This window comes from Lepidochelys kempii, chromosome 5 (genome assembly GCF_965140265.1).
Source record: "Lepidochelys kempii isolate rLepKem1 chromosome 5, rLepKem1.hap2, whole genome shotgun sequence".
Taxonomy (NCBI): Eukaryota; Metazoa; Chordata; order Testudines; family Cheloniidae; genus Lepidochelys; species Lepidochelys kempii.
Window position 1 is genome coordinate 131,960,138 of NC_133260.1, and position 27,006 is coordinate 131,987,143.

The 27,006-nt window shown below is 46.2% G+C and overlaps 1 protein-coding gene across 8 annotated transcripts in view; it reads right to left on the reverse strand.

The window, feature by feature from the left end:
- The window catches only part of NRG1 (neuregulin 1), a 707,377-nt gene that overhangs the window by 489,920 nt on the left and 190,451 nt on the right, over positions 1-27,006 (reverse strand). The window lies entirely within an intron of this gene.

Sequence of the window (27,006 nt, forward strand, 5' to 3'; positions counted from 1 at the left end):
AATGTTCTCCTGTCCAAACAGCACTACCCCTCTCCTTCCCAACTCCCGAGGACCAGCCCAGCTCTCCATCTCACCAGATTTCCATACCTCTGGCTTCTCCTGACCAGCTGATCTGGCTCTAATGCAAACAGATTCCTTACCCAGAAGGAAATCTGGCAGCACCTGTGCTGGTTTATACTGAGAGGACAATCTGGGAAAAGGCAGAACTGCTACAATGAATCTGTCTCGTTTAAGTTCCTGGGTGGTAAATTGCTGAGATACTGCTCTGTTTCTTCACACAAACACTTACACACCTGGAGGTCTTCTGAGAATAATTCTTCTGGGAGCTTAGCCACACTTAATGCTTCGATTGTGTCAAGCCACATGTAGCCATTAATAGCCAGCTAAATCAAAACTACGGCAGCACTTGACACCTAACTTAGTGAGTTGGTACAGAGGACCCATTACTCAGAGACATCACTTAAGTTTATTGCAACTTTACTGCCTAGCTGCCACAAAGTGGCGTGCAAAGGAACTACTGAACATGGGCAGGTGCATACACTTGGGGCAGGGGATGGGAACAAACAAGCAGCTGTTACTGTAAATCTACATACGTTATAAAGCCTTGACATTTAGTACCCAGTTGACTTCTAAATTACGGTGCTCGTTGTGCAACAGTTAATGCTAATACACTGCACTGACAGAGACGCCGCCGGAGGGTCTCGTGGCTCTTTGCAAACAGGAACTGAACAAGCTTCACAGAGCAGGTTCCATTCATAGATTCCAAGGCCGGAAGGGCCCATTGTGATCAGCTAGTCTGACCTGCTGGACCACGCAGGCAATAGGACAGGGGTGGCCAACCACAGCCTGAGAAGGAGCCAGAATTTACCAATGGACATTGCCAAAGAGCCACAGCAATACGTCAGCAGCCCCCCATCAGCTCCCCCCACCCTGCTCCCAGCGCCTCCCACCCACCGGCAGCCCCGCAGATCAGCTCCCCGCACCTCCCAATCAGCTGTTTCGTGGCGTGCAGGAGGCTCTGGGGGGGAGGGGGAGGAGCAAGGGCACGGCAGGCTCAGGGGAGGGGGCGGGAAGGGGTGGAGTGGGGGCAGGGCCTGGAGCAGAGCCAGGGGTTGAGCAGTGAGCACCCCCCAGCACATTGGAAAGTTGGTGCCTGGAGCTCCAGCCCCGGAGTCGGTTCCTAGACAAGGAGCCGCATCTTAACTTCTGAAGAGCCGCACGAGGCTCCGGAGCCCCAGGTTGGCCACCGCTGCACCAGGACATCCCCAAAACAATTCCTGTTTGACCTAGAGCAGATCTTTTAGAAAAACATCCAGCCAGTGATGGAGAATCCACCATGACCCTTCCCCCGCCCGTTTTATGGATCAAATTCTCTGCTGATGTAACTCCATTGAACTCACTAGCATTATGACAGCAGACCATTTTGAATGTTTGTAAGGGAATGCTGGAGTTCTGATCTAGTGGACAGCATAGGGAATGGGGAATCAAGGCAACCTGGGCTCTAGTCCTGGCTCTGCTTTTAATCTGCGGTGTGACCTTGACTCAGACATTCCCCCTCTCTTGGTTCTGCTTCCCCTTCTACTCTTTGTCTGTTTACACCAGAAGCTCTTTGGGGGAGAAATGCATTGGTTTGGCATCTAGCACAACAGGGCACTGATCTGAGTTGGGGCACTCCAGGCACTACCCCAATAATAATAATAATAAAAAATCCGATGCACCCAGAACTCTATTAATAATTCTGTTGACCTACTATCAGGGTTCAAGGACCTTTGCAGCATGCAAGATCTCAATGGGAGATTTTTTTTTAAACCTTAAGTTAGCTTTCAACCCATGTCACAGACTTTAATGCAAAAAGGTGAAGTGCACAGAAAAGCATATCAGTGGGGAAAGGTGTGAAGGTGACTGGAAGCAAACTGAAGTGCTCTTGTACAGGACAAAAAATGTACCAATTCCTTTGAATTTTTGGAACTAGGCTGATGTCAGCTACACTTCCCAATGGAAACTGTCAGCAAAGAGTCATGCATGTCAGGCAAAATCAGTTTTCTGTCTGGCATAACCAATAACACAAACCACAATAAAGACACTTTGTTTTGAAAATCAGCTTTTCTGCACGTCTCCGATTGACTATGCGATCATCCAACTTCCCTCTATAGGTGCAATGCCCAGTTTGCATAACAGCATCTCAGTGATACCATCTGCTTTTCATTTTATTTTAGGAAACCAAAATACATTACCTCACGCAGAACATAGTACCCTCAGATTAAGGCAATGTGTAAAATATTCAAGAGCCTCTAAGTGACTTAGGAGCGTAAATTCCATTTTCACAAGGGACTTAAGCACTTGGGAGTCTCAAGGCTTGTCTACATGGTGCCTTAGTCTGCACCAGCTGGGTGTAAATTCTAACCTGCACTAACACGCTGTGGCCTGCAGGGACCTTGCTGGTGCTCACTAAGAGCTCACTAGTGTGCATTACTGCAGTTCTGTTTCAAACAATACTATATTAATGTGTATTAGGCACCTTTCAGAGAGTGCAGGGATGGGGCACCAGGTGCAGAGGGTTCTGAGTTACTACAGAAAATTCTTTCCCAGGTGTCTGGCTGCTGAGTCTTGCCCCAAACCACTTGGCTCCATTACCAGATTGGTTTTATTAAAGTGTTCTCAAATTCAATCACCACAAGCCATTGTGTGAAAACAGAGACAAACCACACCATTCCCAACCACTTAGGGGATGCATAGACTCAGAGTTTAAGGCCAGAAGGGACCCTGTAGGGGGGCAGTTACCCCGCTCCTAAGAGAGATAGCCTAAGGCTAGGCTGACTGGGGAAGCAGCCACAGCTGGGGCCACGCCCCAATCAGGCCACAGCTGGCCTTAGAAAAGGGTAGCTAGCTAGGCCCTTAGGCAATCTCTCTCTAGCTGTGGAAAGAGGTGGACCTGGCTGCCTGGGAGCTCAGGGAATGGAGCAGTGCTGGGGCGCTCAGGCCTGGCAATCTCCCAGGCCGCAGCCTGATAGAAAGGCCAAAGCAGGTATTGAGGGTACAGTGGCGTAGCCTGGGGTTAGGCAAAGGCAGCAGGTCCAAACCCTCCTTGCTGATGAGTGATTTACAGACTGCAGTCTGCCCCAGTGAGCGGGGGCTAGATGCTGACTGGCAGTAGCCACTGAGGCAAGTTGGGGATACAGGGTTGGGGGTTCCCCTGGGAAAGGAGACCCAGAGTGTGGGGACACTGCCAGGGGGCAGCACCCCAAGGCAAAGGGGCACTGGGGTCTGGGAGGGACACAGGGGCCAGCAGCAGGTGAGATGGTAACAGGATAGGTTGGATGTTATCACTTTATTGCCAGGACCATTTACAATTGATAGCTCAGAATCTGGAGCTAAATTCTGCTCTCCTTTATACCCATGTAAAACTGGAATAGTCCAGTTTCTTCAGAGGAGTAACTCTGGATTGACACCACTGTCAACAGGAGCAGTGTGAGCTTGTTTTCTATTTCACCATCCATAATGCTTACATTTTATAGCCCTGTCCGTCAAACTTGATCCTCCTCCCTTGGGAGGCGGGAGGAAGAAGGCATGCCATGGGCATAAAGATCATTTCTCCCTGCAGTGCACGCAAGACTCTGATGAAGGCAGAGATTCCCTTCATCAGGCCAGCAGTGAGTTCATTGGTTTCTTTTTTCCTACCCCGATGAAAGCATTATAGTACTGACAGGGCAAGGAAAGCCAATAATCAGGTCTGACATTCCTTAGTTTGTACAAGGCAGGAGCGCTAAGTTCCCATTCTGGTTTCTAGCCTAACAAAGGCAGTTGACTCAAAACACATTAGTACAGCAACCCAGCACGTTGGGATCTGGTCTGTGCTGGGGCTCTGAATCACTATGGTAATACAAATAATAAAATAATATTAACAACCATCTCCTGAGGGACCAGAATGCACTGTTTTGGTTTTAAATCCACATAATAATGGCATGCTGAATAAAACAGAGATTGATCAGCACTGACAAAGGCATTCTGTCCTAGTGCTAATCTTCTTACCTAATATAAATGCAGGAATCATAGAATATCAGGGTTGGAAGGGACCCCAGAAGGTCATCTAGTCCAACCCCCTGCTCAAAGCAGGACCAATTCCCAGTTAAATCATCCCAGCCAGGGCTTTGTCAAGCCTGACCTTCAAAACTTCTAAGGAAGGAGATTCTACCACCTCCCTAGGTAACGCATTCCAGTGTTTCACCACCCTCTTAGTGAAAAAGTTTTTCCTAATATCCAACCTAAACCTCCCCCACTGCAACTTGAGACCATTACTCCTCGTTCTGTCATCTGCTACCATTGAGAACAGTCTAGAGCCATCCTCTTTGGAACCCCCTTTCAGGTAGTTGAAAGCAGCTATCAAATCCCCCCTCATTCTTCTCTTCTGCAGGCTAAACAATCCCAGCTCCCTCAGCCTCTCCTACTCAACTGAATCAACTGCTGCTGACAGTGTAATAGTTATTTGTATAACTAGCACCTAGAGACCCGCACTGAGATCAGGGCCCCATTATGCTAGGCTCTGCACAAACACATAGGGAGAGCCTGTACGTTCTAAGCAGGCAAGACGGACGGAGGAGTAGGCCAAAGAGGCAGAGAGAGAGAGAAGTGATTTGTCTGAGGACATGCAGCAGGTCAATAGCAGAGCTGGGAATAGAACCTCAGCCTCTTGAGTCCCAGTCCAGCACCTTACTGGCTGGAGGTTTGATTGTGCTTAACAAATAGGGGTGTTGACAGAATCTACACTAAAGGACACCGTCTGCCAAGATCGCAGTTACCGACTGCATGTCTGACCAGCTGCAGGAGGTGACAGTGTTGCTCTATGTGAAGCAATCAGGGCTTCAGAGCATTTTTTCTCACCGCTGTAAGGCATGGGACTAACATAGAATGTTGTTCTTCTATTACACCAGAAACTAATGTTGACACTACAGAAGACTCCTTTCCAGCCTGCAGGGGATAGCACAGAGTCCTAAAATTCAGCTTTAAAATTTAGATTCCTTGAATGCACAAGTTTAAGGTTCCAGTTCAGCAAAGTACGTAAGTGGACGACTTCAATTTCCTTAAAGTTTTTCATGTGAAATAAAATCTTAAGCAGATCTGTAGAGAACAGTCAACATTCTCCTCGCGTAATGCAGGAGGGAAACAGAGCCTTCTAGGGAATGAAGAAGTGTAGATCTCTTAAAGTGTAGTGGTTTATCACAGTCTATGAACATTGTGTTGAGGGAATTGCGGGGCCAATTGTTAGAGCACTAGTCTGGGGCTTGGGAGACTGGAGATCAAGTCCCTACTCTGCTATAGACTCCTTAGTGTGACCTTGGGAAAGTCACTTAGCCTCTGTGTGTCTCGATCTGTGCAAAGGGGATAATGCCCTTCCCACCCTCCCAAGTGTGTTGTGAGGGTGAATACACTATAGAGTGGGAGGCGCCCAGACACTGACAGTAATGGCGATCATGTTCTACTACATTCTTCATAGGAACCAGAATGACTGAACAAGGATGATTTCCGGGAGCAGTGGAAGGAGTGCCAACGTGGGGAGGAGGAGGGAAATGGCATTATGACCCCACGTGCCAGGTTACGATGCCACTCGCTCAAATTCAGCCAGTCATGACGGAAGGGCAGACAGGCCAAATCTGAGTGAATGGTGTTGCGACCTAGCACACGGGGGTCACCATGTCTCTCATATTGGCCTGCCCTCCTCACCGCCCCCCATTATGATAGCAGAGAAAGGGCTCCACGTTTATGCCACCCAGCTCTAGTCAGGGACCAAAGGGGGGGAACTTTGCCGCCCCCCCTTCTCTGTGCCCCTGCTGAGTTCAGGCTCTCAAAAGTGAGCGAACAAAGGAGGGCCCTTTGCCCTCCCCCCACACCTGGTGCTTCGGATGATTTCTTACTGGGTCTTCTTCAGCCTTTACTGAGATGACGAGAACCCTCTTTCATGCTGCTTCTTCCAAGAGACATTTCTGAGGAGACAACTTTGCCACTGAGAATCTCTCTGCAGAAGTCACAGACGCTGCTTTCAAAACAACTTGGCGGTGAGCACACGTAGTATTGTCTCGGACAGAAATCTGATGTGGGTGGAGGCATGAAATCCTTGCAGGCTGAGGGAAGCACAGACACACCTCCTGGGTGGAAAAACTAAGCAGAAAGAAGGAAGACATTCTGGGGAGTGGGTAGGAGAACAAAGCAGTGCAATCTTTAAAGTAAGTTCCTTGATTCTTGAGATAAACTTTTATCCATTACACTGGCTCAGAGGTATCATTTGTCATGGTGACAATCGAATGACATCTTCCATCTTTGAGGCTATTTGACTTCATCACAGATTTTGACAGCTACATGGTTCTGGAGACAGCACTTGTCAGACGATGTCATCCTACCTCTCCAGATCTTTTCTACAGAGATCTGAGAGTAGCAATTTAATGAAAGTTCACAGAGAAATCAGGAAAGTGATGGGGAGGGAACCTCCATAACTCTGGATTTTTGGTCATTGCTTTGTTATAATCTAGCCCCGTGTAGATTTTCATTCTGTAACTAGCCATTTGAAACCTGTAGTTTTTATTGAAATCTTCAAGTCTTAGCAGGGCTTTTTTTGTTTGGTTAGTTTTGGTATAGTCCTTTTCTTGACAGAAACCTAAACATTCAACTACTGCTCCTGGGAATTCCCTAACTGTTGAAATGAATTTAGAGTCATAGAGTTTAAGGCCAGAAAGGAGCACAAGATCACCTGGTCTGACCTCCTGTACAGCACAGGCCACCAACACCACCAAGCACTCACACACTAATCCCACCAACTGAAATAGGACCAAACAATTACAGCTCCTGGAAGACTGGACTATTGGGTCCTGAAGGCAGAGAACAGGAGAGACTGCGGTGCACCAAAACCCAAGGCCCCCACAGGGGGATGGAAATGATTAAGTGAGATATACCCAAATAAACCTCATAAGTGACCCACCTCCTCATGCTGCAGAGGAAGGCAAAACCCTCCTGAGGTCACTGCCAACCTGAGCTGGGACATGTGGCGTGAGGGAAGAACCAGCCAGCCAAGCACCTGAGAGAATGCTCAGTGCCACTTGAGAATCCTGGCCCGCTCTCCCCAGTGTCTCATCTCCAGCTGTGAACGTCCCTGATGCTTCAGAGGAAGGAGATAGAAACCTCTCAAGCCCCAGAACACATGGAGAGTGGGAATCCCTTCCTGACCCCGGCAGGAGGCTGCCAAAACTCAAAAGTATGAGCTTTTAGGAATGTAAAAGGAAGCAGAAGTGAGCCCCAGGGCTGCAGCACCTGTCCCCTACCATCACAAGTGACCCTGTCCTACCATCACACTCAAATGTGTCCAGCATTCTCTCAAAACTAATTGTTTGCCCTCACACCTCCTGTTGGGAGGCTGTTCCAGAACCTCACCCCTCTGAGGATTAGAAACCTCCTTACTTCCAGCCTGAATTTGTTCATGGCCAGTTCATATCAGTTTGTTCTTATACCAACATCCTCCTTTAGCTTAAAGAGCTCTTCACCTTCTTGGGTATTGCCCCCTTCATTTATTTATAGACAGCAGTCAGATGCTCCCTCAGCCTTCTTTTTGCTAGACTAAACAAGCAAAGTTCTTCTGGTCTTCCAAGATTATCCAAAATTATTCCTCTCTTCCCCCAGATTATCGAAGTAAGTCTTCCCTGCACCTGTTCCAGTTTAAATTCATCTTTCTTGAACATGGGTGACCAGAATTGTACACAGTCTCCCAGATGAGGTCTTACCAGTGTCTTGTACAGTGGCTTTAATAGGTCTCTAGCTCTTTAACTGAACGACCAGGAATTGGTTAAAATAGCATGCACTTCCTCCAGGACAAATGGACTGTTACAGCTTCAGGACTGTACAGTCCGAGGAGAATAATTTTAGGAAGAAAAGTTTCAGTCCAGTCGGCTCGTATACTGTAAGCTCTTCAGGCCCATATTTCCACTGGGAACTACCTGGCACAGAGCACTTTTGAAAATCTGGCCCTATATGTCCTATACTGCACCCCTGTGGTACATACACAAGCTGTTGGTTATCAGGAAGCTTATCAAATAACTCTGCCATTACCACTAGGGAAACAACTGCGGGCTGCCTGTATGCAAGATTACTTTACATCTCCATACTACACTTCATGCCCTCGCACACAGCATCACCCTAGGTCATTTATAGATTTTAAAGCCAGAAGGGACCCTCAATATGATCATCTAGTTTGACCTTCTGCATAAAATAGGCCAGAGATTCCACCCAATAAATGTGCTCAGCCTCAAAAGTTCACTGCCCAAGTTTTCTAATTAGCAGCTACAATATCATTACGCAGCCATTGTGGGGCAATATGATAAATATGGAACAGGGAAAATGTGGTGGCTGATTGGGTTATATTACGGATCTTTCATAGGTTAGTACAGTACCATGAGATTTATTTTTAAATAACTCCTATTCCCTGAGCATTATGCCAGCATAAAACCAGAGTCTGCCAAAGCCGGTTCTTAAGCCCATGTAACAGCTGCTCCCTTTGTACAGAACACAACCAACTTCTTAGCTTAAGGGTATGTCTACACTACGAAATCACGTTGAATTTATAGAAGTCAGTTTTTTAGAAATCGGTTTTATATATTCAAGTGTGTGTGTCCCCACAGAAAATGCTCTAAGTGCATTAAGTGCATTAACTCAGCGGAGTGCTTCCACAGTACCGAGGCTAGAGTCGACTTCCGGAGCGTTGCACTGTGGCTAGCTATCCCACAGTTCCCGCAGTCTCCGCTGCCCATTGCAATTCTGGGTTGAGATCCCAATGCCTGATGGGGCTAAAACATTGTCGCGGGTGGTTCTGGGTACATATCGTCAGGCCCCCGTTCCCTCCCTCCCTCTGTGAAAGCAAGGGCAGACAATCATTTCGCACCTTTTTTCCTGAGTTACCTGTGCAGATGCCATACCACGGCAAGCATGGAGCCCGCTCAGGTAACCGTCACCATATGTCTCCTGGGTGCTGGCAGACACGGTACTGCATTGCCACACAGCAGCAGCAACCCATTGCCTTGTGGCAGCAGACGGTACAGTACGACTGGTAGCTGTCATCGTCTTGTCCGAGGTGCGCCTGGGCAGACATGGGCGCAGGGACTAAATATGGAGTGACTCGACCAGGTTATTCTCTTTAGTCCTGCAGTCAGTCCTATTGAACCATCTTATGGTGAGCAGGCAGGCGATACGGATTGCTAGCAGTCCTATTGCATCATCTTCTGCCGGGCAGCCATGAGATGTGGATGGCATGCAGTCCTTCTGCACCGTCTGCTGCCAGCCAAAGATGTAGAAGATAGATGGAGTAGATCAAAACAAGAAATAGACCAGATTTGTTTTGTACTCATTTGCTTCCCCCCTCTCCCCCATCTAGGGGACTCATTCCTCTAGGTCACACTGCAGTCACTCACAGAGAAGGTGCAGCAAGGTAAATCTAGCCATGTATCAATCAGAGGCCAGACTAACCTCATTGTTCCAATAAGAACAATAACTTAGGTGCACCATTTCTTATTGGAACCCTCCGTGAAGTCCTGCCTGAAATACTCCTTGATGTAAAGCCACCTCCTTTGTTGATTTTAGCTCCCTGAAGCCAACCCTGTAAGCCATGTCGTCAGTCGCCCCTCCCTCCGTCAGAGCAACGGCAGACAATCGTTCCGCGCCTTTTTTCTGTGTGGATGCCATACCAAGGCAAGCATGGAGGCCGCTCAGCTCACTTTGGCAATTAGGAGCACATTAAACACCACACGCATTATCCAGCAGTATATGCAGCACCAGAACCTGGCAGAGCGATACTGGGTGAGGAGGCGACGTCAGCGTGGTCACATGAGTGATCAGGACATGGACACAGATTTCTCTGAAAGCATGGGCCCTGCCAATGCATGCATCATGGTGCTAATGGGGCAGGTTCATGCTGTGGAACGCCGATTCTGAGCTCGGGAAACAAGCACAGACTGGTGTGATGGCATAGTGTTGCAGGTCTGGGACGATTCCCAGTGGCTGCGAAACTTTCGCATGCGTAGGGGCACTTTCATGGAACTTTGTGACTTGCTTTCCCCTGCCCTGAAGCGCATGAATACCAAGATGAGAGCAGCCCTCACAGTTGAGAAGCGAGTGGCGATAGCCCTGTGGAATCTTGCAATGCCAGACAGCTACCGGTCAGTTGGGAATCAATTTGGAGTGGGCAAATCTACTGTTGGAGCTGCTGTGATGCAAGTAGCCCACGCAATCAAAGATCTGCTGATGTCAAGGGTAGTGACCCTGGGAAATGTGCAGGTCATAGTGGATGGCTTTGCTGCAATGGGATTCCCTAACTGTGGTGGGGCCATAGACGGAATCCATATCCCTATCTTGGCACCGGAGCACCAAGCTGGCGAGTACATAAACCGCCAGGGGTACTTTTCAATAGTGCTGCAAGCTCTGGTGGATCACAAGGGACATTTCACCAACATCAACGTGGGATGGCCGGGAAAGGTACATGACGCTCGCATCTTCAGGAACTCTGGTCTGTTTCAAAAGCTGCAGGAAGGGACTTTATTCCCAGACCAGAAAATAACTGTTGGGGACGTTGAAATGCCTATATGTATCCTTGGGGACCCAGCCTACCCCTTAATGCCATGGCTAATGAAGCCGTACACAGGCAGCCTGGACAGTAGTCAGGAGCTGTTCAACTACAGGCTGAGCAAGTGCAGAATGGTGGTAGAATGTGCATTTGGACGTTTAAAGGCACGCTGGCGCAGTTTACTGACTCGCTTAGACCTCAGAGAAACCAATATTCCCACTGTTATTACTGCTTGCTGTGTGCTCCACAATATCTGTGAGAGTAAGGGGGAGACGTTTATGGCAGGGTGGGAGCTTGAGGCAAATCGCCTGGCTGCTGGTTATGTGCAGCCAGACACCAGGGCGGTTAGAAGAGCACAGGAGGGCGCGGTACGCATCAGAGAAGCTTTGAAAACCAGTTTCATGACTGGCCAGGCTACGGTGTGAAAGTTCTGTTTGTTTCTCCTTGATGAAACCCCCCGCCCCTTGGTTCACTCTACTTCCCTGCAAGCTAACCACCCTCCCCTCCTCCCTTTAATCATTGCTTGCAGAGGCAATAAAGTCATTGTTGCTTCACATTCATGCATTCTTTATTCATTCATCACACAAATAGGGGGATGACTACTAAGGTAGCCCAGGAGAGGTGGTGGAGGAGGGAAGGAAAATGCCACACAGCACTTTAAAAGTTTACAACTTTAAAATTTATTGAATGCCAGCCTTCTTTTTTTTGGGCAATCCTCTGTGGCGGAGTGGCTGGTTGGCCGGTGGCCCCCCTACCGCGTTCTTGGGTGTCTGGGTGTGGAGGCTATGGAACTTGGGGAGGAGGGCGGTTGGTTACACAGGGGCTGTAGTGGCAGTCTGTGCTCCAGCTGCCTTTGCTGCAGCTCAGCCATACACTAGAGCATACTGGTTTGGTCCTCCAGCAGCCTCAGCATTGAATCCTGCCTCCTCTCATCATGCTGCCACCACATTTGAGCTTCAGCCCTGTCTTCAGCCCGCCACTTACTCTCTTCAGCCCGCCACCTCTCATCCCGGTCATTTTGTGCTTTCCTGCACTCTGACATTATTTGCCTCCACGCATTCGTCTGTGCTCTGTCAGTGTGGGAGGACAGCATGAGCTCAGAGAACATTTCATCACGAGTGTTTTTTTTTTTCTTTCTAATCTTCACTAGCCTCTGGGAAGGAGAAGATCCTGTGATCATTGAAACACATGCAGCTGGTGGAGAAAAAAAAAGGGACAGCGGTATTTAAAAAGACACATTTTATAAAACAGTGGTTACACTCTTTCAGGGTAAACCTTGCTGTTAACATTACATACATAGCACATGTGCTTTCGTTACAAGGTCGCATTTTGCCTCCCCCCACCACGTGGCTACCCCCTCAACCCTCCCCCTCCCCGTGGCTAACAGCGGGGAACATTTCTGTTCAGCCACAGGTAAACAGCCCAGCAGGAACGGGCTCCTCTGAGTGTCCCCTGAAGAAAAGCACCCTATTTCAACCTGGTGACCATGAATGATATCTCAGTCTCCTGGAGATAACACAGAGAGATAAAGAACGGATGTTGTTTGAACGCCAGCAAACATGCACTGCAATGCTTTGTTGTACAATGATTCCCGAGTACGTGTTACTGGCCTGGAGTGGTAAAGTGTCCTACCATGGAGGACGCAATAAGGCTGTCCTCCCCAGAAACCTTTTGCAAAGGCTTTGGGAGTACATCCAGGAGAGCCGCGAATGCCAGGGCAAAGTAATCCTTTCACATGATTGCTTTTAAACCATGTATAGTATTTTAAAAGGTACACTCACCGGAGGTCCCTTCTCCACCTGCCGGGTCCAGGAAGCAGCCTTGGGTGGGTTCGGGGGGTACTGGCTCCAGGTCCAGGATGAGAAACAGTTCCTGGCTGTCGGGAAAACCAGTTTCTCCGCTTCCTTGCTGTGAGCTATCTACAACCTCATCATCATCATCTTCTTCGTCCCCAAAACCTGCTTCCGTGTTGCCTCCATCTCCATTGAAGGAGTCAAACAACACGGCTGGGGTAGTGGTGGCTGAACCCCCTAAAATGGCATGCAGCTCATTATAGAAGCGGTATGTTTGGGGCTCTGATCCGGAGCGGCCATTCGCCTCTCTGGTTTTCTGGTAGGCTTGCCTCAGCTCCTTAAGTTTCACGTGGCACTGCTTCAGGTCCCTGTTATGGCCTCTGTCCTTTATGCCCTGGGAGATTTTGACAAAGGTTTTGGCATTTCGAAAACTGGAACGGAGTTCTTATAGCATGGATTCCTCTCCCCATACAGCGATCAGATTCCATACCTCCCGTTCAGTCCATGCTGGAGCTCTTTTGCAATTCTGGGACTCCATCATGCTCACCTCTGCTGATGAGCTCTGCATGGTCACCTGCAGCTTGCCACGCTGGCCAAACAGGAAATGAGATTAAAAAGTTCGCGGTTCTTTTCCTGTCTACCTGGCCAGTGCATCTGAGTTGAGAGCGCTGTCCAGAGCGGTCACAATGGAGTACTCTGGGATAGCTCCCGGAGGCCAATACCGTTGAATTGTGTCCATAGTACCCCAAATTCGACCCGGCAAGGCCAATTTAAGCGCTAATCCACTTGTCAGGGGTGGAGTAAGGAAATCGATTTTAAGAGCCTTTTAAGTCGAAATCAAGGGCTTCATTGTGTGGACGGGTGCAGGTTTACATCGATTTAACGCTGCTAAATTCGACCTAAAGTCCTAGTGTAGACCAGGGCTAATTCTATTCTATTCTCCTGGAGTTTCACATCAAGTACTCTGTACTCAGCCTGACTCACTAGTCATGGCAGAGGACACATACTGTCTTGCAGGAGATAAGTTAATTTAAAAATCGCTGTAGTACACAGCAAATTCTGCAAATAAAAATATGACGGGGTTATTCAGCAACAAATAACTTGGATTTAATAGTTCCCCTTTTTTCAGAGGTCCCAAGGAAAGCCAAGTGCAGACCCTCCACCATGCACTTTGTTGGTTCTATTTCACTCCTCACTAGCAAACACTAGAGCTGGAAGACAGGTGATGGCAGCCTGACTTTAAAGGGAAGCTATTACTATTTATTTTTTGTTTTAGCACCTAGCAACCTGAATTGAGTAGGGTCCCATTGTGCTTAGATGCTGTACAAGCACATAGCAAGAGACAGCCCCTGCCCTGAAAAGCTAACCATCTAAACAGACAAGGCAGACATAGGATAAAAGGGGAAACTGAGGCACAGAGTGGGGAAATGACCCAAGCACATATAGCAGGCAGTAAATAGAACCCAGCTCTCTGAACTCCTAGATCACACTATCCCCTAAATCAGTGGTTCTCAACCAGGGGTATGTATACCCCTGGGGGTATCCAGAGGTTTTCCGGGGGTACATCGACTCATCTAGCTACTTGCCTAGTTTTACAACAGGCTACATAAAAAGCACTAGTGAAGTCAGTACCAACTAAAATTTCATAGAGACAATGATTTGTTTATACTGCTCTATATACTATACACTGAAATGTAGGTACAATATTTATATGGTAAAAATGAGAAAGTTAAGCAACTTTTAAATAACAATGCACTGTGACACTTTTTTATGTTTGTCTGATTTTGAAAGCAAGTAGTTTTCTTGTGAGGTGAAACTTGAGGGTACGCCAGGCAAATCAGACTCCTGAAAGGGGTACAGTCGTCTGGAAAAGTTGTGAACCACTGCCCTAGATCACAGTGCTTTTCAAGCTAAGCCCCAGTTGTACACGATCGAAAAAAGAATACTGGGGAATTCCTTCATTCCTCCATCCCCAGAAGGTACTTGACATTTTCCTGATTAAACATTAAAATCTGAACCAAAGTATTTGTTTAGATGTTAGGCCATGCCTAGATTATTTTAGATCTCCACCCCATCCCCAGTGCTTAGCTGTCCCATTTCTACAGTCAATAGAAAAATATCTTTATTAGATCCTTCTTAGTTATGCCTCAGCTGACAACCATCATAATGAAAACACAAACAATGATGAATGCTTAAACCTCGGACTTTCACACTAGCTGGAAAACAACATTGCCAACTCTCAGGATTTCATTGCGAAGCTGAGATATTTAATGTGTTTCTTAAAGCCACAGCTCTTGGAGGCATGTGATCAGGTGAGATGCCCAGCTTTCATTTAAAAAAAAAAGTGTCTAGCCTTCCTAGTGTGGAGAAAAGCCTCCCCTCATAAGTCATGTGCCTCAGCCCCTCAATCATTTTCATTGCCCTCCACTGGACTCTTTCCAATTTGTCCACATCTTTTCTGTAGTGGGGGGCTCAAAACTGGATGCAGTACTCCAGATGTGGCCTCACCAGTGCTGAAGAGAGGGCAATCGCTTTCCTCCATCTGCTGGCAAGGCTCCTACTAATGCAGCCCAATATGCCTCTAGCCTTCTTGGCAACAAGGGCACACTGTTGACTTATGTCCAGCTTCTCATTCACTGTAACCCCCAGGTCCTTTTCTGCAGAACCGCTGCTTAGCCAGTCGGTCCCTAATCTGTAGCAGTGCATGGGATTCTTCCGTCCTAAGTGCACTTGTCCTTGTTGAACCTCATCAGATTTCTTTTAATCCAATCCTCTAATTTGTCTAGGTCACTCTGGACCCTATTCCTACTCCCCAGCATATCTGCCTCTCCCCCCAGCTTAGTGTCATCTGCAAACTTTCTGAGGGTGCAATCCATCCCATCCTCCAGATCATTAATGAGGATGTTGAAAGAAACTGGTCCCAGGATCAACCCCTGTGTTAAGATCCAACACAGAGTACATCTTCTATTCCTAACACTCCTGAGAAGTTTCTGGAGATATTTAAAAAACCCAGTGAATCTCAGCTGGCACTAGGCTTAACACACTTTTGAGGAATCTTGAAAAGGGCTGGGAACTTGAGTTCTTTGTGCTTTTGGGTCTGTTTGCTTCTAATTTCAGCCTTTGTGTTAGCCTGAGATGCTTATTCTGGAACTTTAAAAAAGCCTTGAAGAAAAGAACTCTTGCTTAAGGACTACTTTGGTATTCCAGCAAGAGCTCATGGGGAATAGTCCAGCTCGACTGCAAAATAATCCTTCAGAAATATGCAGCTCATTAGAACACAGTTGTCTCACAGAAAACCCTCAGAACAGTTATTTAGGTAAGAGCTCCTACAAACACTGATAAGAGTCATGCAGCTATCCCTGAAGACTCTTCCCATTGTGTTTATGTCCTAGATTACCTTGTCATCGTTTACCACTGATTTCAGTCTGTCATTCAGCTGACAGCTCAGAGACTGTTGGCTCTTAAGTCTCTCTTAATACCTGCTTCTGTCTCTATTTTTGGAATCATTATCTGGTTTTAGGACAGCTCCTCAACAGTGTGAAAGGAGACCAAGAGCTCCTGCATTCTCCAAATAAAAAAAAACCCCAAACCAAATGACAAAAAAGCCTGGTTGTAGAAAGGGCCATAGCTTTTCAGTGTGAGTGGCGAAGGTGTTGCACCTGTCTGTCTACACTGTTACACTTGCATCAATGCAACCCCCGAGGGTCCATGGGTAGCACTAGGATAAGATGGGGATAGCATCAGTCTGACTTATCAAGGTAAGTCTATAACAGCATTGCCAATTCTCATGATTGCATCGTAAGTCCCATAGTACTGGATGCTCTTGTTAAAGCCCCAAGAGATTACAGGAGAATTTCAGCTTTTGTTTGTAAAAAAGTTTCTAGTTTTTGTGGCTGCGGAGCGAAGGTTGAAGTGAATGCACCCTAAAGACTCATCAACCAGAAGAACCCCCCCTTATTATTATTATTATTTTAAATCTCATGATTTTGGTGGCCTGACTCATGATTTCTGAAGGCTTGGGGTTGGCTAACACTGCAAGTCAGTACCAATCGAATTACCTCAGTGCACTTATATCAGGAGTTGGCAACCTTCAGCACACGGCCTGTCAGGGTAATCTGCTGGCGGCTCGCGAGATATTTTGTTTCCATTGACCATCCGCAGGCACGGCCTCCTGCAGCTCCAATTGGCCAGGACAAGCTCAACATAGTCAGGAAAGACTAATACATTGATACATGGAATTCAGGTCACAGTTATCATTTGCAGCCTATCTCAAAACAAGATTGCTTGGATTTTTCTGTCGTACATTAAAAACTTCTGCCACCTCCCCTACCACCTTCAACTACACTTAGCCCTGGTCTACACTACAAGTTGAGGTCGAATTTAGCAGCGTTAAATTGATTTAACCCGGCACCCATCCACACGACGAAGACCTTTTTTTTTTACTTAAAGGCCTCCTAAAATCGATTTCCTTACTCCACCCCCGACAAGAGGATTAGCGCTGAAATCTGACTTGCTGGGTCGAATTTGGGGTACTGTGGATGAAATTAGATGGTATTGGCCTCCGGGACATATCCCAGAGTGCTCCACTGTGACCGCTCTGGACAGCACTCTCAACTCAGATGCACTGGCCAGGTAGACAGGAAAAGACCCGCAAAATTTTGAATATAATTTCCTGTTTGGCCAGCGTGGCAAGCTGCAGGTGAGTGCAGAGCTTATCAGCAGAGGAGACCATGATGGAGTCCCAGAATCGCAAAAGAGCGCCAGCATGGACCGAACAGGAGGTATGGAATCTGATCGCTGTATGGGGAGAGGAATCCGTGCTATCAGAACTCCGTTCCAGTTTTCGAAATGCCAAAACCTTTGTCAAAATCTCCCAGGGCATGAAGGACAGAGGCCATAACAGGGACCTGAAGCAGTGCCGCGTGAAACTTAAGGAGCTGAGGCAAGCCTATCAGAAAACCAGAGAGGCAAACGGCCGCTCCGGGTCAGAGCCCCAAACATGCTGCTTCTATGATGAGCTGCATGCCATTTTAGGGGGTTCAGCCACCACTACCCCAGCCGTGTTGTTTGACTCCTTCAATGGAGATGGAGGCAACACGGAAGCAGGTTTTGGGGACGAAGAAGATAGCTCACCGCAAGCAAGCGGAGAAACCGGTTTTTCCAACAGACAGGAACTGTTTCTCACCCTGGACCTGGAGCCAGTACCCCCCAAACCCACCCAAGGCTGCCTCCCGGACTTGCCAGGCAGAGAAGGGACATCTGGTGAGTGTACATTTTTAAATAGTATACATGGTTTAAAAGCAAGCATGTTTAATGATTAATTTGCCCTGGCATTTGCGGCCAGTACAGCTACTGGAAAAGTCTGTTAACGTGTTTGGGGATGGAGCAGAAATCCTCCAGGGACATCTCCATAAAGCTCTCCTGGATGTACTCCCGAAGCCTTTGCAAAAGGTTTCTGGGGAGGACAGCCTTATTCCGTCCACCATGGTAGGACACTTTACCACTCCAGGCCAGTAGCACGTAGTCAGGAATCATTGCAGAACAAAGCATATGTTTGCTGGCGTTCAAACAACATCCGTTCTTTATCTCTCTGTGTTATCCTCAGGAGAGAGATATCATTCATGGTCACCTGGTTGAAATAGGGTGCTTTTCTTAAGGGGACATTCAGAGGTGGCCATTCCTGTTGGGCTGTTTGCCTGTGGCTGAACAGAAATGTTCCCCGCTGTTAGCCATGGGGAGGAGGGAGGGGTGAGGGGTTAGCCATGTGGTGGGGGGAGGCAAAATGCGACCTTTTAACGAAAGCACATGTGCTATGTATGTAATGTTAACAGTAAGGTTTACCATGAAAGAGTGTACCCATTGTTCTATAAAATGTGTCTTTTTAAATACCACTGTCCCTTTTTTTCCCCTCCACCAGCTGCATGTGTTTCAAGGATCACAGGATCTTCTCCTTCCCGGAGTCTAGCAAAGATTAGAAGGCAAAAAAAATGCACTCATGATGAAATGTTCTCTGAGCTCATGCTGTCCTCCCACACTGACAGCACACATGAATGCGTGGAGGCAGACAATGTCAGAGTGCAGGAAAGCACAAAATAACCTGGAGGAGAGGTGGTGGGCTGAAGAGAGGGCTGAAGCTGAAAGGTGGTGGCAGAGTGATGAGAGGAGTCAGGATTCAATGCTGAGGCTGCTGGAGGATCAAACTAATATGCTCCAGCATATGGTTGAGCTGCAGGAAAGGCAGCAGGAGCACAGACTGCCGCTACAGGCCCTGTGTAACCAACCGCCCTCTTCCCCAAGTTCCATAGCCTCCTCACCCAGACGCCCAAGAACACGGTGGGGGGGGGGCTCCAGCCTCCCAGCCGCTCCACCGCAGAGGACTGCCCAAGCAACAGAAGGCTTGCAATCAATAAGTTTTAAACTTTTGAAGTGCTGTTTGGCCTTGTCCTTCCCTCCTCCACCACCCTTCCCGGTGCTTCCCTACTCCACCACCCCTACTGGGCTACCTTGGCAGTTATCCCCCTATTTGTGTAATGAATTAATAAAGAATGCATGAATGTGAAGCAACAATGACTTTATTGCCTCTGCAAGTGGTGATTGAAGGGAGGAGGGGAGGATGGTTAGTTTACAGGGAAGTAAAGTGAACCAAGGCAGGGGTTCATCAAGGAGAAACAAACAGAACTTTCACACCGTAGCGTGGCCAGTCATTAAACTGGTTTCCAAAGCTTCTCTGATGCACACCGCGCTCTCCTGTACTCTACAAACCACCTGGGTGTCTGGCTGCGCGTAACCAGCAGCCTGGCAATTTGCCTCAACCTCCCACCCTGCCATAAACGTCTCCCCCTTACTCTCACAGACATTTTGGAGCGCACAGCAAGCAGTAATAACAGAGAGAATATAGGTTTCGCTAAGGTCTAACTGAGTCAGTAAACTGCGCCAGCACGCTTTTAAACGTCCAAATGCACATTCTACCACCATTCTGCACTTGCTCAGCCTGCAGTTGAACAGCTCCTGACTACTTTCCAGACTGCCTGTGTACGGCTTCATGAGCCATGGCATTAAGGGGTAGGCTGGGTCCCCAAGGATAACTATAGGCATTTCAACGTCCCCAACGGTTATTTTCTGGTCTGGGAATAAAGTCCCTTCCTGCAGCTTTTGAAACAGACCAGAGTTCCTGAAGATGCGAGCGTCATGTACCTTTCCCGGCCATCCCACGTTGATGTTGGTGAAACATCCCTTCTGATCCACCAGAGCTTGCAGCACTATTGAAAAGTACCCCTGGTGGTTTATGTACTCGCCAGCTTGGTGCTCCGGTGCCAAGATAGGGATATGGATTCCGTCTATGGCCCCACCACAGTTAGGGAATCCCATTGCAGCAAAGCCATCCACTATGACCTGCACATTTCCCAGGGTCACTACCCTTGATATCAGTAGATCTTTGATTGCGTTTGCTACTTGCATCACAGCAACCCCCACAGCAGATTTGCCCACTCCAAATTGATTCCCAACTGACCGGTAGCTGTCTGGCGTTGCAAGCTTCCACAGGGCTATTGCCACTCACTTGTGAAGTGTGAGGGCTGCTTTCATCTTGGTATTCTTGCATCTCAGGGCAGGGGAAAGCAAGTCACAAAGTTCCATGGAAGTGCCCCTACGCATGCGAAAGTTTTGCAGCCACTGGGAATCGTCCCAGACCTGCAACACTATGCCGTCCCACCAGTCTGTGCTTGTTTCCCGAGCCCAGAATCGGCGTTCCACCGCATGAACCTGCCCCAGTAGCACCGTGATGTCCACATGGCCAGAGCCTGTGCTTTGAGAGAAGTCTGTGTCCATGTCCTCATCACTCTCATCACTGTGCTGATGTCGCCTACTCGTCCGGTTTTGCTTTGCTAGGTTCTGATGCTGCATATACTGCTGGATAATGTGCGTGGTGTTTAATGTGCTCCTAATTGCAAAAGTGATATGAGCAGACTCCATGCTTGCTGGGGTATGGCATCTGCACAGAAAAAAGGAGCAATTGTCTGCCGTTGCTCTGACGGAGGGAGGGGCGACTGACGACATGTCTTACAGGGTTGGCTTACAGGGAATTAAAATCAACAAAGGGGGCGGCTTTACATCAAAGAGAAACAAAAACAACTGTCACCACAGAATGTTCCCCTCAAGGATTGAACTCAAAACCCTGGGTTTAGCAGGCCAATGCTCAACCCAATGGTCAACCCACTGAGCTATCCCTCCCCCCAGTATTTCACGCAGGACTGATTCTCCATTAAACTTTTCAAGGTGCCCCTGACAGACCTCACTGAAACGATTGTTGGCCATTGATTTCACGGAGGGAGGGAGAGGGGAGCAAATGAATACAAAACAAATCTGGTGTATTTCTTGTTTTGATCCACACCATCTATCTTTTACATCTTTGGCTGGCAGCAGACGGTGCAGTAGGACTGCTAGCCATCCTCATCTCCTGCCTGCTCACCATAAAATGGTGCAATAGGACTGCCGGCAGGACTAAAGACAATGATCTGGTCGAGTCACTCCTATTTTAGTCCCTGCACCCATGTCTGCCCAGGCGCTCCTGACCAACCTTACCGAGGTGGCCAGGAGCACTTCGGGCATGATGACGATGGTTATTAGGCCTATTGCACCGTCTGCTGTCACAAGACAATGTGTTGCTGCTGTGTAGCGATGCAGTACTGCGTCTGCCAGCACCCAGGAGATGTACCATGACAGTGAGCTGAGCGGGCTCCATGTTTGCCGTGGTATGGCGTCTGCACAGGTAACTCGGGAAAAAAGGCACAAAACGATTGTCTGCCATTGCTTTCACAGAGGGAGGAAGGGCATGACGACATGTACCCAGAACCACCTGAGACAATGTTTTTGCCCCATTAGGCATTGGGATCTCAACCCAGAATTCCAGTGGGCGGTGGAGGAACTGTGGGATAGCTACCCACAGTGCAACACTCCAGAAGTCGACCCTAGCCTCGGTACTGTGGAAGCACTCCGCCGAGTTAATGCACTTAATGCACTTAGAGCATTTTGTGTGGGGACACACACAGTCGACTATATAAAAACAATTTCTAAAAAAAGACTTCTATAAATTTCACCTAATTTCGTAGTGTAGACATACCCTTACAAAGGATGGGCCAAATTCAACCCTGGTGTAATTCCACTGAAGTAAAAGGAAACACGCTGCTCTTTGTGCTTCCCCATCTGTTTGTATCCACTTGTCTCTTGCCTTATGTGTAGATTGTAATCTCTTTGTGGGTTGGACCGTCTTTTTGTTCTGTTTACATGGCAACTAGCACAATGGACTCCTGGGCCGCACTGCAATAATAAATAGTAATAATCTCAGCCAACCCACTCTATGAAGGTGACCAGGACCCTGTATAACAAGCAAAAACAGATTAAAATGCAATAAAAATACTAGAACACACAATAGGTGGTTGTAATTTTTCTGCACCAGAAGTTGTTTTTCTATAAAATTAAGTAGAAATGCAAAGGTTAAGATCCCCAAATCAATGTTAACTTTACCATGTTAAGTTTTTTTGGTGGTATGGTGAGGCTTGCAGGTGACACGTATGTTAAAGTATATGAGCCTATGCTAGCCTTATGGCCTGAGGAACAGGCCTATTCTGTTCTCAGATCACCAACTAATTGATCCCTTTACCTTGATTTTATTTTCTTGGCTACTGTTTCAATCTACGTGCACTTACACTCCCTTCAAAGTTATGTTCTGAATTTTAGATTCAAAACAACCACCCATGCTCAAAATGAAACTCAGCCAAACCTGCTTTATTTTCCTGGGCTCAGGACCAACCAAGCAAAACTGTTAAGAAGGTTCACAGGTTCTCAGCCTAAGCCCATAAATTCTTCTCAGGAATCTGTGCAGATGCAGACATTGCTTGAAACTTGGCCTAGGTTTGCCTGAAATGCTGCCCAGGGTTTACTGGAAAGTTTCATGAAACTGAGTGAATCTGAGTTAAGTTTCAGATTTGCAAGAAAACGGAAACCAGAGAAAAAAGGTAGCATCACGTAAGTTGAGCATGGTTCCTTGTTGACTGTCTATACCGCTAGTGCCATCTGCTGGCTGAAACATGTACTACACTTCTTTTGGTGATACATGGAGAAGTCCACAATGGAGCTTGCTAGGCTGGCTAGCTGTTTAGAAGCAGCTAGTGAAGATCCAGTAGCCTATACACACAGCACCAAGACAGATAAAAATCAATGATGTTTTTAAAATGGGCAGTTTAAAAAAAAATTAACTGGATTTTTAAAATTTAAAATACAGGTTTTTTAAATAAACCTATTTAAAATTAAATTTGAAATTATGACAACCTCTGTTAAGGCCTAAATTTACTACAATCTACTAAAATAATTTAAATTAATTTAAAAAATAATAGTAAGCAGTACATATTTGCTGCCAAGTTTTAAAGAAACTCAAACCACCGAATTTGTAGAAGTCACAGGCTAAGCACCTGGAATCATAGTTTATTCAAGTCTTAACATAGCTTTTGAACTGTCTGCAGGTGCAGACCGAATATTTTTTTCTTTTCAGTTTATTCAACTAATTCAGTTCGATGAGTAGTTCATTCAAAGACGAGAAACCAACTGGGAGTTGAAAAAGCAGGAGAGCTTGTTTTCCTCTTAAAATTTATGAATAAAAATGGAGGAGTGAGAGGATGAGATCTACTAGTTCTAAAATCTTGAAGGATGTCAAAAGCAGAAAGAACCTGTTCAATTCATTAATATAATTATAATATTATAATTAATATAATCTGATGAGGTTCAATAAGGATAAGTGCAGGGTCCTGCACTTAGGACGGAAGAACCCAATGCACAGCTACAGACTAGGGACCGAATGGCTAGGCAGCAGTTCTGCAGAAAAGGACCTAGGGGTGACAGTGGACGAGAAGCTGGATATGAGTCAGCAGTGTGCCCTTGTTGCCAAGAAGGCCAATGGCATTTTGGGACGTATAAGTAGGGGCATAGCGAGCAGATCGAGGGACGTGATCGTTCCCCTCTATTCGACATTGGTGAGGCCTCATCTGGAGTACTGTGTCCAGTTTTGGGTCCCACACTACAAGAAGGATGTGGATAAATTGGAGAGAGTCCAGCGAAGGGCAACAAAAATGATTAGGGGACTGGAACACATGAGTTATGAGGAGAGGCTGAGGGAGCTGGGATTGAAGAGAAGAATGAGGGGGGATTTGATAGCTGCTTTCAACTACCTGAAAGGGGGTTCCAAAGAGGATGGCTCTAGACTGTTCTCAATGGTAGCAGATGACAGAACGAGGAGTAATGGTCTCAAGTTGCAGTGGGGGAGGTTTAGATTGGATATTAGGAAAAACTTTTTCACTAAGAGGGTGGTGAAACACTGGAATGCGTTACCTAGGGAGGTGGTAGAATCTCCTTCCTTAGAGGTTTTTAAGGTCAGGCTTGACAAAGCCCTGGCTGGGATGATTTAACTGGGAATTGGTCCTGCTTTGAGCAGGGGGTTGGACTAGATGACCTTCTGGGGTCCCTTCCAACCCTGATATTCTATGATTCTATGATTCTATGAATTCCTTTGTTTAATAAATCATATTTTTAAAAATATATTTTGATAAGCTTTTGTTCTTATGTATCCAGCACATTTATGATAGTTTTATTCAACTAATAAAAAAATTTAAAATGCTGGGTTTGTGCTTTTTAATTGAATTTCAGTTTCTATTCTAAATGTAACATGACACAACTCACACCTAAAAATTAATCATCTGGAAAGTAAGAAATGACCATTTCCTAACATAATAAAAATGTAAAAATTAAGAGTTTGAGTAAATGTAAGTTAAGCTATATATCACTGCTTACATAAATGTAACTAGATATATAGTGTGTCCTCCAGGTTATCAAAAAAAAAAGTACCAAATCTAGTGTAAAGGCTATATTTAGTTGCAAATCAAGATATTTTAACTGGTACCAATCAATGACAATCAACTCTTCTTTAGGAACATAAGAAGTAAAAAGACAAAAAAATAAAATAGGCAATTTAAATCAAGGTTTCATGCTTGCTGATTTAAACCATGACTGAAATCAGTGATTTAAATCACTTTGATTTAAGTCAATCCACCTTGCACAGTGCCCATCTCCAAGTTGAAAGTGAAATGCACATTTTCATTGTGAAAAGTCTTTGAACATTGGTTATACTCAGATGTGCTCTCTGGACTGAAAAAAAAACAACAACCCTTAGACATGCTGATAAACAAGCCAGGAGTATTTACAATATATATTTGCAGAGTAAATTCACACTGGTGGCTAGAAGTTGTGTGGGGGATTTAACAGCTCCGGTGATGCAAATCCTATGAATCAGCTGCGTGTGTTAGACAGTACTGAGTTCATGTGTGAGACAAGGCTAACCATGATTCTGTACAGCTTTTTTCATACTTTTACTGATCTGCAAAACTCAGTCACTCAAAATGGCCTTGGCCTTACACCGAAGCCTTTCCTGACGGCTAAAAGAGATAACAAATGGTAATGAGCAGCATTGTATCACCTTGAAGTCATTCCATGGAGAGCTCACTATGGGAACTGTGCCAGAAAAGGGGATGACGGGGGAGGGAGAAATGGACCAGCACGTGATCTTGGCTTAAGACATCACTGTCTTTTCAGTGCTTTAGTGCCTCTGAAGTTGCTTAGCCAAATGCAAAGCCTAGATAGCTTGACAAAGAAATATTTGAAGAGCTATCAAGAAGTAAAGAGAAGATCTGGCAGCTACAGGGGGTGTTTACTATGATTTTCTGAACATTTCTCCCTAATGTTTGTTAGTCGTATTGGCTACAATTTGCAAAAAACCCTAAGCGGCTTAGGAGCATCCATTCCATCTTCAGAAGTGGCAGGCACTTAAGAGCCTGTTTCACAGAAGTGCAATAGAACTCAAGTTCCTAAGTCACTTTGGAAAATGGGACTTTTGAAAATATTCACCCAAGGTCTTTGTTCTGTGATTCTGGTTTCATCTCTGCCCGGGTTCCAGGATCTCCCCTGCCTGCCAAGGACTTTCCACATGGAATTCAAGGTGTTATTCATCTATAGAGCAGAGCTTCGATGGTTTAGTACTAGTTACCCAAGAGACTGGCCAGTCTTGCAGTGCCATAATACAACTGATGTGACCTGTTAGACTTCCAATATAAAAAGACAAGAAGATCCAATTAATGCATGAATTGGGGCTTGATTCATTTTTGCATTGACTTCAATGAGCTTTGGATAAGGCCCCCATTCATTCATTAATTGGACCTTGTTTCTTTCTTCCAGTTATACTTTACTGGAAGCCTAACTAGCCCTGACTATTGGTGCCCCATATGTACAACTCTACACCGTTGTTAATTAATTTATTATTAATTAGCTGTGACACAAAGCTATAGAAAATTATTTGCCCCTCAGGGAGGATGCCCTGCACAGCAGATTCCCCCGGTCTGCAGCAAGTGACCTTCAGCTGACATGTCTGAACAAATTACACCAGTTGTAGTATGGTAGATTGCTTCCCCCTGGGCCCACCAGAGCCTTCTTTGTGACCTTTCAAGGCATGCTGCAAAGCCCATCTCGTTTTGCAGGATTGTGGGGAAGGGTTGGGCTAAGGTTTGGGTTTGAGAGAATGGGTAGTCTTTTGGCTAAGGCATCAGGTGGGACTCAGGAGATTTCAGGCTCTGCCATGGACTTCTGGTGTGACCTTAGTTTCTCTGGAACTCAGTTCCTCATCTGTAAAATGGGGACACTTCTACCTCCTTTCTCTCACCCTTTGTCTTGCATATTTATCATGTAACCACTTCCAGGCTGGGACTGACTCCTATTATGTATTTGTACAGCATTAAGCACTGATCCCGGTTGAGCCTATGCACTACCAGAATACAAATTAAATAAACCCATATTATTATTATGTGCACTGTATTTCCTGGGGGGTAAAAAGATGGACTGAGCAGTCCTTTATATTGTATCATTATTGATATCATGCATTTTAAATCATGTAATGGGCGCTCAGAGCATAGGATGGATACCTATAGATTGCAATAAATAGATAACACAAAGATTCACAATAAAAGATAACACAATGCTTTTAATAATTCTAATATTAACAAGTCTATTCACTTCTTTTCTATAGTACTTATAGCCAAGATGCTAAGCTGGCGTAAGTTGGCTGATTTACACCAGCTAAGAATGCTTCCCAGCATTATTTTAAGTGGCATTGTATTTTATTATTAGAAATGGGCTTTCATAGTCCCCCTTCCTTAAGTTCCACAAATAATTGAAGACAAAACTCTTTCCTGACATGAAATGACCTCCAGGGCAAGTGCATTTTAACAGTTAATTTCACTGCTGAATAGTTGAAAGAGCAGCAAGAATCGAACAGTTCTAGAACCTAATATATTATGTGCTTATGATGCAAGGTGTCAGGAATCACCTTCATGCTTCATGATCAAAGATACACGAAAGTGAAGTGCCTGATGCCCACTAGACCACTAAATGGAACCACATAGGACAGATCTATCAATCGTCGGTTAGCCTTTTCTTGCTTCCATTCCTGGCTGAAAACAGTATTAAAGCCCAGGTTTTATGGACTGTTTAAAACCCATTCTCCTTCCATGTGCTGGCCTTGCCCAGTAG